The 13,521-nt window shown below is 43.1% G+C and overlaps 2 pseudogenes; both read right to left on the bottom strand.

Annotated features, from left to right (window-relative positions):
* Window positions 1-1,671: 1,671 nt before the first annotated feature.
* LOC128105569 (enhancer of rudimentary homolog) lies at window positions 1,672-2,095 on the bottom strand (annotated as a pseudogene).
* A 3,033-nt stretch (window positions 2,096-5,128) lies between these two features.
* LOC128105931 (intestinal-type alkaline phosphatase-like) lies at window positions 5,129-7,610 on the bottom strand (annotated as a pseudogene).
* Window positions 7,611-13,521: the final 5,911 nt, after the last annotated feature.

The raw sequence follows: 13,521 nt of genomic DNA, 5'->3' as shown, positions 1-13,521 counted from the left end.
CTTAAAATAATTCTTTTAAATGAAAAAACAATTTATTCACCCTCTCCTCATAGTAGCCAAAGTACTCCAAGTATCATACTTTGACAATATTACTTTTATGGATACAAGAGCAGATTAGTTCTATGAATCAGAACTTTTCAGAACATACTGTTATGTCATACAAATTACATTAAAAATTGAACAAAAAATCCAGTCCTGTGTAAATTCATTCACCACACATATCCTAAAGGTTCTTTAAATACTAACACTGCTTTGGAAAGTTTCTGTGTGTGTGTGTGTGTGTGTGTGTGTGTGTGTGTGTGTGCGTGCGTGTGTGTGTGTGTGTGTGTGTGTGTGTGCATGTGTGTGTGTATTTATGTTTGTGTGTATGTGTTTGTGTTTATTTGTGTGTTTGGGGGTGTGTGATGTATGTGTGTTTGTGTGATATGTATCTATTTATGTTTGTGCATGATTGTGTGTGTGTGTCTTTATGTTTCTGAGTATATTTGTGTGTATGTGTGTGTTTGTGTATATGTTTAGTTTGTGTTTGAGTGTGTGTATTTGTGTTTGAGTGTGAGTGTATTTGTGTGTGTGGTGTGTGTTTATGTGTGTGATATGTGTGCATTTTTGTGTGCTTCATGTGTACTTGTGTATATGTGTGAGAGAGAGGTGTGTGTGATGTCTGTGTCTGTTTGATGTGTGAGTGTAGGTACATGCTACACTTCATATGTAAGGGCCAATGGACAACTTTCAGGACATGGATCTCTCTACCATGGGTTCCCAGGAACAAGCTTATTGCGCTTATACAGCAATGTGCTTTGCCCTGATGAGTCATCTTAAGATCTCATAAATACATGTAAATAAACTTAATAAAACAATTGCTGTCACCTAAAGCCTGTGTAAATATACAGTCTTGTGTGACTGCTTTTCAAGCATACAAGAACTAGATGGTTAAACTGATTCTCAACTTACTATCTATATAGATTATTGATTGTTCTTTGAATACATATTATTGGTTATGAATATCGATTATTAAATATGAATATAAATTATTGATACAAATATTGATTAAATATCAATATTAATTATTGAATCATTACCTATCATTCTTCCAATCCTCTCCAGACTTTTAATTTATTCACATTAGTCACTATCCTAGGGAGATTTACCAATTCTTTTCTTTCTTTTTTTATTAAATGAAAAAAGAGGAGAAATTGAGAGCTGCTGGTAGCAAAAGGTCATGGGAGTGTACAACAAGGGACAAATAGTGTTCAAAAGGCCAACCTAAGAGAAATAAGGGTTCTGGTAGAGGACTAAGCCGTCACTCCAGACGTGACGTGTTGAGGTTATGGCCTTTTGAATGAATTGGCTGTTTCTTTTTTTCTTCTTTCTTTTCTTTTTTTCTTTTTTCTTTTTTATTTTTTGCTACAGAACATTTTTTATGTTTCACTAAGACTTTCCCAGAGGATATAACTAAGTTTGTCACCATCCCTACCCCCCACAAAGGGTTGGTGCACTCACTGCTGTAAAGCAGATACAAACAGTTTCCAGGACTGGAACCAACCTTAACTGGCAAAGAACACTTTCTCTTTTAATTATCATAAAAATGTTTAAGTAAAAAAAGGAAAGGAGCAAAGGGGCAATGGTGGTTTCAGAATGAAAAGATCATTCACTATCATGTCATACATTCAATCTTGGCTCTAGTAACAAAATGGAAACAGGATTACTATCATACAAAATGTTCACTACAGCACACTGTATGCACCTGTTCCAAGCCCACCCTCAGCCCCCAATGCTTCCAACTCAACTACTTCCCAACCTGTTGGGCTGTTGACGAAGGAGCACGTAGATCTTCTCTTTGATCCAGTCTTTGTTATAAGGCTGGTACGTCTGTGTATCAGCTCGGTAAACAAGACAGCTGAGATCTGCCAGATCATCGATAAAGTCAAACAACTGACTGGTATCGTATGGAGGGGCTGTTGGGATAAATTCTCTTCAGATGTTCTTCATACATTTTACAAGCACCTTCCATGCACTCACTCACAGACTCATAGTCAGTGTAAGTCCTGCCTTCTGGTCTCTTAGTAGGCTGTACCAACAAAATGGTGTGAGACATCGCACCAAATACTTTGCTGCGGTCGCCGCTAACACCGCTGCGGCCGCACACCAGCTCCGAATTGGCTGTTTCTTGTTGTAAACTTCTTATGCAATAGCACCTATGATATCTTCCCATTACCATGCATTTTCATAAAAATGTAATATCATGATTTTATCTCAATATTATGAGCACATATATCTGTGGGTGTTCAGGAGGATGACTTTTCATTTAGTTGTATAATTTTGATATATAGAAAATATACTAGGATATGCTTCATAGCCATATCCATTGCTCCATGGGACTCTAGACAAAAACTGCTTTGTTCCTTTTGCTCAGACTAATGCAGAAAAATAATAATCTTTCCTCTGTCTAAGACAAACTGCATGAATTTAGCTCTTTTTTATCTCAGAGTAAGTTCAAACTAGATTAAAGGCCTTTGTATAGAGACAAGTTTAAAACATTACAGTTATGCCCAAGGTCAGAGTCGCAGGAGTCTACCAAGGTAACTAAGACAAAACACCCTAAGAAAAGCCTGCCAATTCTTCACTTGCCAAGTCTGCTGATAAAAAGCTATGTCTCAGAGTTTGTCACACTGGGCAGTGTGCCCCGTCCCTCTGGTCCTGGGACCTTGGAAACTTGAGTTACTATAGTAATGGCTGTGCTCCTTATTATCTATTCTACGATTGTTCTATGAACTTGAGGGTGTTGGAACATTTTTCAGGATTGCAAGGAGTCTCCTGTTGGAAATGTAAAAAGTCAGGCAAGAGAGGAGATAAGAAGTAGAGCTGAAAGGAAGCTGTAGATTTAGAGAAGAGGTAGAAAAAAGAGAACAGCAGAGAGATCAGAGGCAGAGTTGAAGCTTACTTAGAACTATAAAGTGATGGACTGAAAGAGCATTGTGTGAATAGATTTATTGATATACCCTCAGATAAGTATATTTATTCATAGATAAGTAGATTTCCCAGCTGGTTGTAGATTCTTCCAGGGACTCTGGGAGAAGGTTATTTGGGGCTGGACCCCAATAGCTTTTGTTACCTGGGCACCTGCAGGGTGTTCCTAGGTCAACTGTTCAGCCTTCTGAGGACCAGTGCTAAAGAGCAGAAGGGCCAGGAGCTAGATCCTGCAGCTGGAGCCCCTTTCACACTGGCCTATATGAGCAGCAGGCACTAGGGGATTGCTGGGAGGAGCTGGAGCACGACAGGGCCAGGCTGCTCTCCACTCCAGATCACCTTGTCATGTAAAGGTGTTCAACAGTGTTGCTGGGGCATGTGTAGACACTTAGCACCCTGCAGAGTGACCTCGACATGGTGGGCAGTAAAGGCTATGGGAAAAGGCTTCCCCAGAGCTAGACCAGGGCTCTGTGCATCTGGACTCCAGTGTACTCTTGCTGCTCTGGTTGCTCCTCTTACTATGTGACATTTCTGAAAATGCTCCAGTGAATGATGGACCAAATCTTCCAGGAGGACTTCTTTGAGGATGAGGTGTTGCTAGCTGTGGGGTACCTATAGCAGATGTCTCAGCTCATCCTCCTCACCCAAAAGGCTGCAGGTCCCTCACTCATGCATTCCAGGCTCCTTGCCTCAGGGCCCCTCTATGAACATCCTAGAGCTGTCCATTTGGTGACCTTTGAACTCCCATCTCTGCTGGAGGCAGCTGGCATCACTAGAGCATAAAACCAGATCCCTGGGTCTCATGCTGGTGCTCACTGCTATTCAATGGAGCCTGGGAAGTCTGGGGTCCTCCTGAACTGCTCTTGCATCCTGGGATGGTGAGGTGGAAAGTTTGGATGTTTTCCAGGGCAGGTGTGACCACAGTCATCTGTCCTGAACACCTTGGAGAGAGCATATTGGCCTCTGCCAATCTGAAATCTGAGCCCAGTCAAGGCTAACTCCAAGGCAGCCCCTGTGAGTCTGCAGTGGCCTGCTTACAGGGAGGCGGGAAACTGTACTGCCATGACCCATTAGGGTCCTTCCTAGTCAGAAGCAGGGCCATGTTCTGTGTCACTGGGGCTTTGGACACTTCAGGAAAAGCTTTGCATACTTTTGTCTTATACACTACCTGCTCTGTAGAGCCCCTGCCCTACATCTAAAGCTGGCTAAGCGGTGGAGCCTTAGGCGATGGCAAAGCACTGTGTGGCTAAGCTGTTTGATCCTTGCAAACCTGAAGCTCCCTGCCAGGAGGTGGAACCTGCAAACCATGACTCCTCCCTCATTTGTACAGGGCCACTTGTGCTGCTCAAGTCTCAGTTTGTCAATGACCCTCCAACAGTCTGCTCCTCTCTGTCACTCTGCTTTCCATTTCTCACCCCACCTCGACCCGAACACTCAGCTTTTCTTTCAGGAAAGCACTGCTGGCATTAGATTGTATAATAGTTCATTTTATTATTCCAAAACCTCCCAGAAGATTGAAGAAAATGTTCTTTGCTTGGCCATTACTGTGCAAACCAGGCATAGAGGCACATTTATGAATTACCGCTCCCTGGAGGTCGTCAGGAATATCATTGGTTTGAGGCTTAGTGGTGGCAGTCCAAGAGCCACTGCTTATCTTGGCTTCATCAGCCTTTGCAGGATATGTTGGATGGGCTGTAGACACTGAGTCAAGAAAGGCCAGAACATTCAGTCCTTGCCCTGTGGGGACATCAAGGGACTACATGGTCCTCTTTCTCAGTCATAGGCTGATCTCTGACTGAGTGCATGGCATCACATGTTTTGGGATCTGAGATCAGTGAAAAACACCAGAGAGAGCTGGCCAAGGGGTGGCTGTGACTGGCATCCCCTCAGTCTGCAGGGCATCCTGTTAGATTGCCATGGCCTGGGAGGGAAGTGCTGCAGGTTCTGAGGCTGGGTGTGACACTCTGAGTGAGGTCTGTTGTCAGAGCCCATGGTTGAGTGGCAGCATTGGCAACCTGAATCAGATCTGAGATTAGAAACCTGAAGCCAGGGTTCAGGGAACCAGAGGGACAGGAGGAGCCTGAGGAGAGCAATAGCGTGGGACGATGGAGCCAGCTGTGGGACCCTGGACTAGAGTCAAGTGAGCTTAGTTAGTCAAGGTTCAGCTACCACCAGCAGCAGCAACATTGTCTCTGCCAACAGTGTGGAGGGAGGTCTGGCCCCTGCTCGCTGAGGTGCTCTGACCAGCAGTCAGTGTACCTCTCCAGGCACTTGCACAGGCTATGATGTGCACATTGTAGTTCTGTTCCTGCACTCCAAACACCAGGTTTGCCTGCAGACCACTCTCGAATATTCCCACATCCTCCCCAGCATGTTTCTCTGATAACAGGAGTAAAGCAGCCTGCTGCCTGCATTTGGGGTCATCTACAGAAACAAGGTATTCACTGCAGAAGGCCTTTGACCCCAGTCCCCTCTACCCTCCACTTCATGGGTGGTAACCCCACAAAACTTAAGGCTCTCTTTGTCAGTAACATCTGGCCAGACACTTTTCTGGAGTTTATAGCCAGGACCATTGCTGTATAGGATGGAGGTAAAGGATTTGCCATCCAGACCATTGAAGGAGGGTCCCACCCCTGCACAGAGAGACATATTTTGCCACTGTCGTGGCTTGCTTCCCATATAGAACACAATCTTCACCTTAATCTGGCAAATAGACCATCTTCACCAAACCCCTGCAAGGCAGGTACCGTGTCCTTAAAACAAAACAAAACAAAACAACAGAAGTAAACTTTATTCCAGAAAAAAAAGAAAGAAGAAAAAAATTACTGCGGGGCCCAAAAACTTATCAGCTACCTGAGACCACAGCCAGAGTTGGATTTTGAGGCTGTGACAATGGTGGCGAGTTCTGGCCCCTTTTTATAGTAAGGGGAAAGCATCAGGAGTGGGGTGCATGCTAGGAGTCACATAGAAACATCAGGCATGGGATGCCTGCTAAAAGTCACAGCACTGCCCCAGTGCTTGCTAAACCCTTACCCGGTACCCATGTCATCTGGTGCTTGGCCAGCCACTTCTGATCCAGATTCTGTCAATCCAGCCTGGTTCTTGACTGAGTTCTGTTGTCTGGATGCTCAGGGTCTGGTGTCCCCCTGGGAAACATGAATTTGCGGCCCCCACAGAGGCTCACCTATGATCTGAAGGTCAGGATAGGAGGAATTGGGTCCCTCTGTCTCCTCCTGACAGACAGACTTCATCTTGCTGGAAGGGTTTCTCCTGGGCTGCATTTCAACACCCTCCCCCTACAAATTTCTCAGCTACCAATGAAGACTCAGAGCTCTGGCTGTTGGCTGCCTATACTGTGGTGAACAACATTCAATCCAGCCCTCCTCTCTCATTGCTCGAGCTCACATCATTGTCCATGTTGGAGATGAACTGTGAGGCAATGTCCTTGCAACTGTAGTGCACTGCAGAGGCAGACATTTCTGCATCCTAGTACCAATCATGTTCACTATGTGTGTGTGGGTGCCAGCTGGAGAGGCATGCTGCATCAATGTCATGGTCACCACTCCCACAGACTTTCCTGGAAATGACAATAATCAGGTGGGCCACCTAGTGCTCCAAGCCTCCTCTAGCTCCTTAGCCTGGCGCTAAAACACTTATTTGGGGGTTTTGTTGCTTTGTTTTGCACAAATCCTCACTATGTAGTTCTGGCTGGTCTGGACATCACTATATAGACAAGGCCAGCCTTGAACTCAGATCTGCCTGACTCTGACCTCTGAATGCTGGGATTAATGGCACACACTTCCACGCCTGGCTTACCTGCTTACTTTGCACGATACAGAGATGACTTCGGTGCCAAATGCAGTGTTGCATTGGTTGGATCGTGCAGCTATACTCAAGCCAATGGTCTTGTAGTTGGTCTTGATAGGTTGTGGCTGTGCCTGCACTCTCTGAGACCTGTCTGTTCTCATTGTATGTCTGAGAACACAGACACTCTCAGCTGGTGCTACTGGTAAACATTTGTCCTTGCTTCCTGGGACATGTCTGCACTGTCCTGGTTGCCAAAGTGGGATCTAGTTCTTCTGGGTTCTTCCTCCTCCAGCCATCTCCAGCCCCCACTCCCACCCCATCCCAGATGTGTCCCAGTCTCACCTTGGACAGAGGCATGTATCAGAATTGGTCTATGGCTAGGAGTGTCTCAGGTCCTAGATGGCCTTCCAACTGTCCCTTTTGGATCCTAGTGGCTGTCACTGTGTGTACCCCCATCCCCGAAGGAACAGAATCTGGACAGATTTGAACCTCAGGTTTTCGTGGACCTATAAGTGATCTTGGGTACCTGGAGAGCAAGGGCCCCAGGGTGGCGAGGCCTTGTATGCTCACCTTCCCCTAAGAAGATGATGAGGTTCTTGGCTGGTGTTTAAACAGACTTCCACTTTTTGGCAACATCCAGGGCCTCTGCTGCCTTTTGGTTGCAGAAAGCTGGGTTCTTCTCCTCCACTAGTCAGGGGGCAGAAGAGGTAGGTGTCAGCGGGAAGTCTGTGTTTGTGAGTGGGTACAAGAAGGTAGGGTGCCTCCTTACCTGGGATGGCCCCAAAGGACAGCTGTAGCCTGAGGCCTAGCAGCAGCAGTACCCAGGCTCCCTGCATGGACAGGGCTGGTGGAGGGATGGCAGCAGATGAGGAGCTGGGACATGAATAGTTCTTGCTTAAAAAGTTCCATGTCCCTCCCTAATCCTCAGGTCCACCCTAACCCCAACCCTCCTGCTCTGGAAAGGAAGCCTTGCTGCATGGAAAGAAGTGGCAGGGTATGGCCTGGCTAGCCTAGCCTGGACCAGGACTCCTGACAAATGCCATGGTTTCCTCTCCTCCTTCAGGGAAAGAAGCTGGGAACTGCTTTCCTTCGTGAGGATCTTGTGTCCTGGGCTGCTAGGACCACTCAGCTTTCTGCTCATCCATCCCTCTTGGTCCAGAGAGCCAGATGGACCTGGATATACTCTATAGACCAGGCTGGCCTTGTACTCAGAGATCCAAGTGCCTCTGCTGCCCACATACTGGTATTACGGGTTTCAACCACCACCACCTCACTATGAAAGCTATTGTAATAAATTCCCTATCTATCTATCTATCTATCTATCTATCTATCTATCTATCTATCAATCATCTATCTATCTATACATACATACATATATATGGAGAGAGAGAGACATTCATTTATGTATGATCTGTTTCTCGAAGAACTCTAACCATCTCAGGAAAAAAAAACCAGCAGTTTTCAACTTAGCAAGTGCCTTAGTTTGGACTATTTTTATGAAAAAATATGGAGGAAAAGCAGGTTATAGAAGAAAGAATTCACATCATGTTAAACTTCCATTAAGCAATCAGTTGCTGAGAAATGTCAGGGGTCAATTTGCAGAAGGGCAGGAACCTGGAGGCAGGAACTGAAGCAGAAGCCATGGAAGGATGCTGCTTACTGGCTTGCACCTCATATATTTTTCAGCCTGCTTTCTTCTAGAACCCAGGACCAAATAGCTCAGGGATGACACCATCCTATTGATCTGGTCTCTGAAAATTAAATCATTAATCAAGACAATATTTCACAGACTTCCCTATACTACAGGCCAATCTTATGGAGGCATTTTCTCAATTAGGATTCCCTCTTCTTTGATATGGATTTGCTACTCCTGGAACTAAGGTCTTTTGTCTTAGTTACATTTCTACAGCTTTAGTAAAACACCACAACCAAGGAGACTTATAGAAGGAAGTGTTTCTTTGGGGCTTAGAGATACAGAAGTATTAGAGTCCTTCACAATCACAGCAGAGGAGCAGGACTGCCAGCAGGCAGGACAACTAAAACAGGAAGCTGAGACTGAGGTTCTTGTCTTAGACAGCAAACATGAAGCAGAGAGAGTGCACTGGAAATGGTTCATGGGTTTTGAAACCCTAAGTTCCAGCACAAGGCATACTTCCTCCAGAAAGGTTAAACCACATAAACCACCCAAACGGTGTCAAGAACAGGGTATCAAATATTGAGATGCCTGGAATATGAGTGGTATGCCATTCAAACTACCACAATGAAAGACTTCCTCCTTTTCATCTCCACCAAAGGACAATGAAAACAATAATCAATAATCAATCAATCTTCAACAATTTAATGCTATTCACTCAGAGTTCCTTCTGGCAGCTTCTCAGATCTCACTTTTCTTTCTAATGTGTCCTTGAAACTTTGCAATATAGATGCAGTTAGAATCATATTAAGTAAGATGCACAGACTCTAGATTATCCGTTCTATACAGAGACTTCCCGTAACAGGACGGAGTTTATGTTTGTTAAGCATGAAGAAACTAAAGCTGGTACTTAGCTGGTTTCACATTATTTACTCATTTATAAGTAGGATTGTGCACACATGTTCAGGAAGTCTCTTTTCATCATTTAAACCTGTGTGGAAATACTCACGCAGACACACCTGGAGATTCCAGTATTTCTGTGAGTAAGTGTGTGTGTGTGTGTGTGTGTGTGTGAGAGAGAGAGAGAGAGAGACAGAGAGAGAGAGACAGACAGACAGACAGACAGAGACAGATATAAGACACAGAGAGAGGGAGAGAGAGAGAGTAAGAGAAAGAGAGTAAGATAAAACACAAATTTAATCAGTTTAACAATAAGTATTGGCCAAAGGCTTTATATATATCTTAGGTTTAAGAGGACTCTTGCAGAGTACCTGAGTACCCTATCACCCAAGTCTGATGTTCCATAACTACCTGAATTCTATGTTCCATGTCATCTGATAACCTTTTCTAGTGCTACTGGTAACATGTTGGGGCCCTAGCCCCCCATTTTTGGTTAGCTATTGCCTTGCTTGCTGACCTTGACCAGATGTCTTCCCTATACTGATTCCCTGCCAGTTTCCTTCCTCCTGAATGCTCACTGGAGGTTCTTTGTTTGTGTATCCTACAATTGGTGTAAACAGCTTAGATGTAAGAATGTAGAACATCAGTAGCAAACTTCTGCCCTCCAGGGTTCTCCCATTGTGCTGTAAGCCTGTATTTAAAGTTTCCTCCCTCTCAATAAAAGGCATTTGGCATTCTGCTGAGACTAATGACCCGCTGTTATTGTCTCTGTTTTTTGATCCACAGCCCTATGCTCGGACATGGTGAACGGGTGGTGGTAGCGTGGAGGCTACCACTACAGTAACAGGCACACAGATACTCATAGGGCTACACGCACACACACACACACACACACACACACACACACACACACACACACATACACACCATTAAAAGTAAAAATAAAACATTATTCATTGCAATGAGATCATTTAAACTTTTCCTATTTTATTATAATATATTGTATTCACCATAATATTAAAAACATGTTCATAACACTCTTAGCCCTTTCACAGTCTCATATAATTTTAATAGTATCTTTTCTTTTCTCACAATTCTGTAATTCACATTTTCTTTATATTGAGTGTATGATGTCAAATATGATTGAAACTATGTCAAGTAACAGAGCATTCTGTTTTTGCCTTGTGGTCTTACCCGTTGCTATTGTTCAAATTCTCATTGAGAATTTTCAGGGGGTATTTGGGGAAGATGCATCATCAGTTTCCATGAGCAACCATGCATAAGGTTGAAGAGTCTGATAAAGTGAGTGTTGCCAGTGATGACAACTATGGCTGGCAGAGTGAAAAGATCTGTCTGGAGAAAGGTCCTACCATAAGGGGAAGCTTTTAATAGTTATCAAATAAATGACAGCTGATATCATTTCCCTGATTTAAAACAGCTTTAAATAACATCACAGAAGCACTAAGATACATTATGCTATTACAACATGGGAGAAGTTTCTTAAACCATTCTTTAATTATACATATACAAAAACATTTTATATATACACATACTGATATATACATATGCATTCATATATACATCATATGCATGTAGAAATATATACATATAGTACTGAAATGCTCCTACTGAAGCCCTTGATCCCAGAATATTACCTGTTATATTTCTTACCTTCCTTATCTCTGGTTCATAGGCCACACATGATATCTGGTTTGTTGAAATTATTAATTTTTGAAGAGATGATTTAGAAACGATGCTTTGATTTAATATTCAAAATTCTGGAGGATAAAGTCCTGGGCCAGTGTCTACAAACTGTGCTATGTTTGTCCAAAAACAATATTGTTGGTTTCATCTCCTTTGATAGATAAATCTTATTAAATGCTTAGCATTGGTGCAAATATTAAATGACACAGGATCCACTACAGTGAACACATTAATATGATAAATAGGCTAGCACATCCCCAAAGTCAATAGACACCACATTCAGGGGTAGGTACAGAGTTCACACAGTAATTCACTGTGCAGTGTGGAGATGGGGGTCATAGATGGCTTTCCATGGCTTGATAATATTTGTTTGATTTGAGGAAATATACAGAAAAAATCTATTTTATCTGAATTGAAGGGAAACTAAGTTTTGCTGCTTACTAGGGCTGGTGCATGGCCCCTGTTTAATTACATCTTCACAAGCTTTCTCTTTTCCTTCATTGCCTAAGTGTGGCTGTCCTGAAACTTGCTCTGTAGACCAGGCTGGCCTCAAACTCACAGATCCACCAGCCTCTGCTTTCCCATTGCTGGGACTAAAGGTGTGCCCCACCACACCTGGCTCTAAGCTTTTCTTTAGTTCCTTTGCACAAGTTGGAAACTTAGCTGAGTGGGATCTTGCCCTGAGGTCACTACTCCTTTATTCCATTTTTTTTTTTTTTTTTTTTGTTTTTTAGAGACAGGGTTTCTCTGTGTAGCTTTGTACCTTTCCTGGATCTCGCTCTGTAGACCAGGCTGGCCTCGAACTCACAGAGATCCACCTGCCTCTGCCTCCCTTCTTAATACATCTATCTCCTTGAACACAGAATTTAGCTCTATTCCACTTTCTGGTGCTCTTTTCCTTCTCAAAATTTTCGTTTTGTAATTTACCCTGGTCCACTTGATCCCTTTCATTTTAAATCTTCATGAGAGTCTATATTAGGCCATTTTGAGATTTTTCTGCCAATGGAATTAATCCAAAACTTTTGACTTTAGCCTCAGAAAGACTCTTTGGACAAGGGGGAAAGATAGCCATTCTCTTCACCAAAGTATCACAAGAACCATTTCTAGACAACATACTAAAACTCTTCTCTGAAACCTCTTGAGCCAGCTCCTGACATTTCAAATCATTATCAGCACTATTGTCTTCCATGCTCCTACTAATATGTCCCATCAAACAGGGCTTAAACCCTTCTACTGCTTTCCAAATCCCAAGTACCAAAGTCCAAATTCATCCAAACAAAACACGGTCAGGCCTATCACAGCAATACCCCAGTCCTGGTACTAACTTCTGTCTTAGGGATTTTTAATGTTATGAAGAGACACCATGACCACAGCAACTCTTAAAAAGAAAACATTTAATTGGGGTTGTTTGCTTACAGTTGAGGTTCCATCCATTATCATTAGGACAGGGAGCACGGGAGCATGAAGGCAGACATGGTGCTGGCTATGTCTTCATCAGAAGGCAGAAGGAAGTCAACTAATTGTAACACTGAGTGAAGCTTGAGGAAAAGACCTCAAAACCCACACCCACAGTGACACACTTCCTCCCATAAAGCCTAACATCCACATCTCTTATAGTGCCACTCCTTTTGGGGGCCATTTTCTTTCAAACCACCACACCCATTGAATCAACTAAGCAGGACTCACATAGGCTCACATTGACTGAAGAGGCAAGCACAGGGCCTCTATGAGACTTCACCAGGAAGTCTGCATATATGTTATGGCTGTTATCTTCATGTTTTTGTGGTATAATTTTTTATGTGTGCTTGAATTGGGTTTCAATGTATTGAACTGAGAAATTTGCATTTATATTCTTAGGGGATTTAGTCTATAATTTTATGTTGGGTCTTTGTGTTGTTTTGGTATCAGGGTAAAAGTGGCTTAGTAAAATGAGTCATGAAATGTTCCTTCAGTTGCCAATTTGAGGAGCATTGGCATTGCTTTCTTTTTTAAGGTCTGGTATCATCCTGGACTGAGTCCATCTGACAGAATTCTATTTCCCCAGCATAAATGAGCCACCATTATCATCCTATATCAATTACTTAGGAAGCAAAACAAACCAGCTTACAATGAAGAGCTTCAACAAGTTTAACAAAATTCTCATAGGCCTGTTGGCTCTGTTGGACTGTCCTGAGAGGATATGACTTACATCCTATCTAGTGTTTACACTTGAATGTGCTTTGACATAGTATTCTGTAATTTCTTAAAATGTCCTCTCAAATTGTAGACTTCACTGCATTATGTATGTGCTCATAATCATCCAGATGTGTTTCTGCTGTTAAATAAAAGCAACTGCAACATCAGTGTCCAGGATGATGACCTCTAAACACTCTTCAATAAGGTAGCTATTTGCCAACAGTTTGGGTATGAGATTGATTAGCTCTTTCTAAACGAAAAAAGATAATAAGGACAGCAGTCATCAATCATAATCAACTGTTGAAGAATGAATTCAAAGTTGTTTGTGGCATGTT

This window comes from Peromyscus californicus, unplaced genomic scaffold (assembly GCF_007827085.1).
Source record: "Peromyscus californicus insignis strain IS unplaced genomic scaffold, ASM782708v3 Scaffold_9__1_contigs__length_137607984, whole genome shotgun sequence".
In the NCBI taxonomy this organism is placed as follows: Eukaryota; Metazoa; Chordata; class Mammalia; order Rodentia; family Cricetidae; genus Peromyscus; species Peromyscus californicus.
This window is presented reverse-complemented; position numbering and strand designations above follow the sequence as displayed.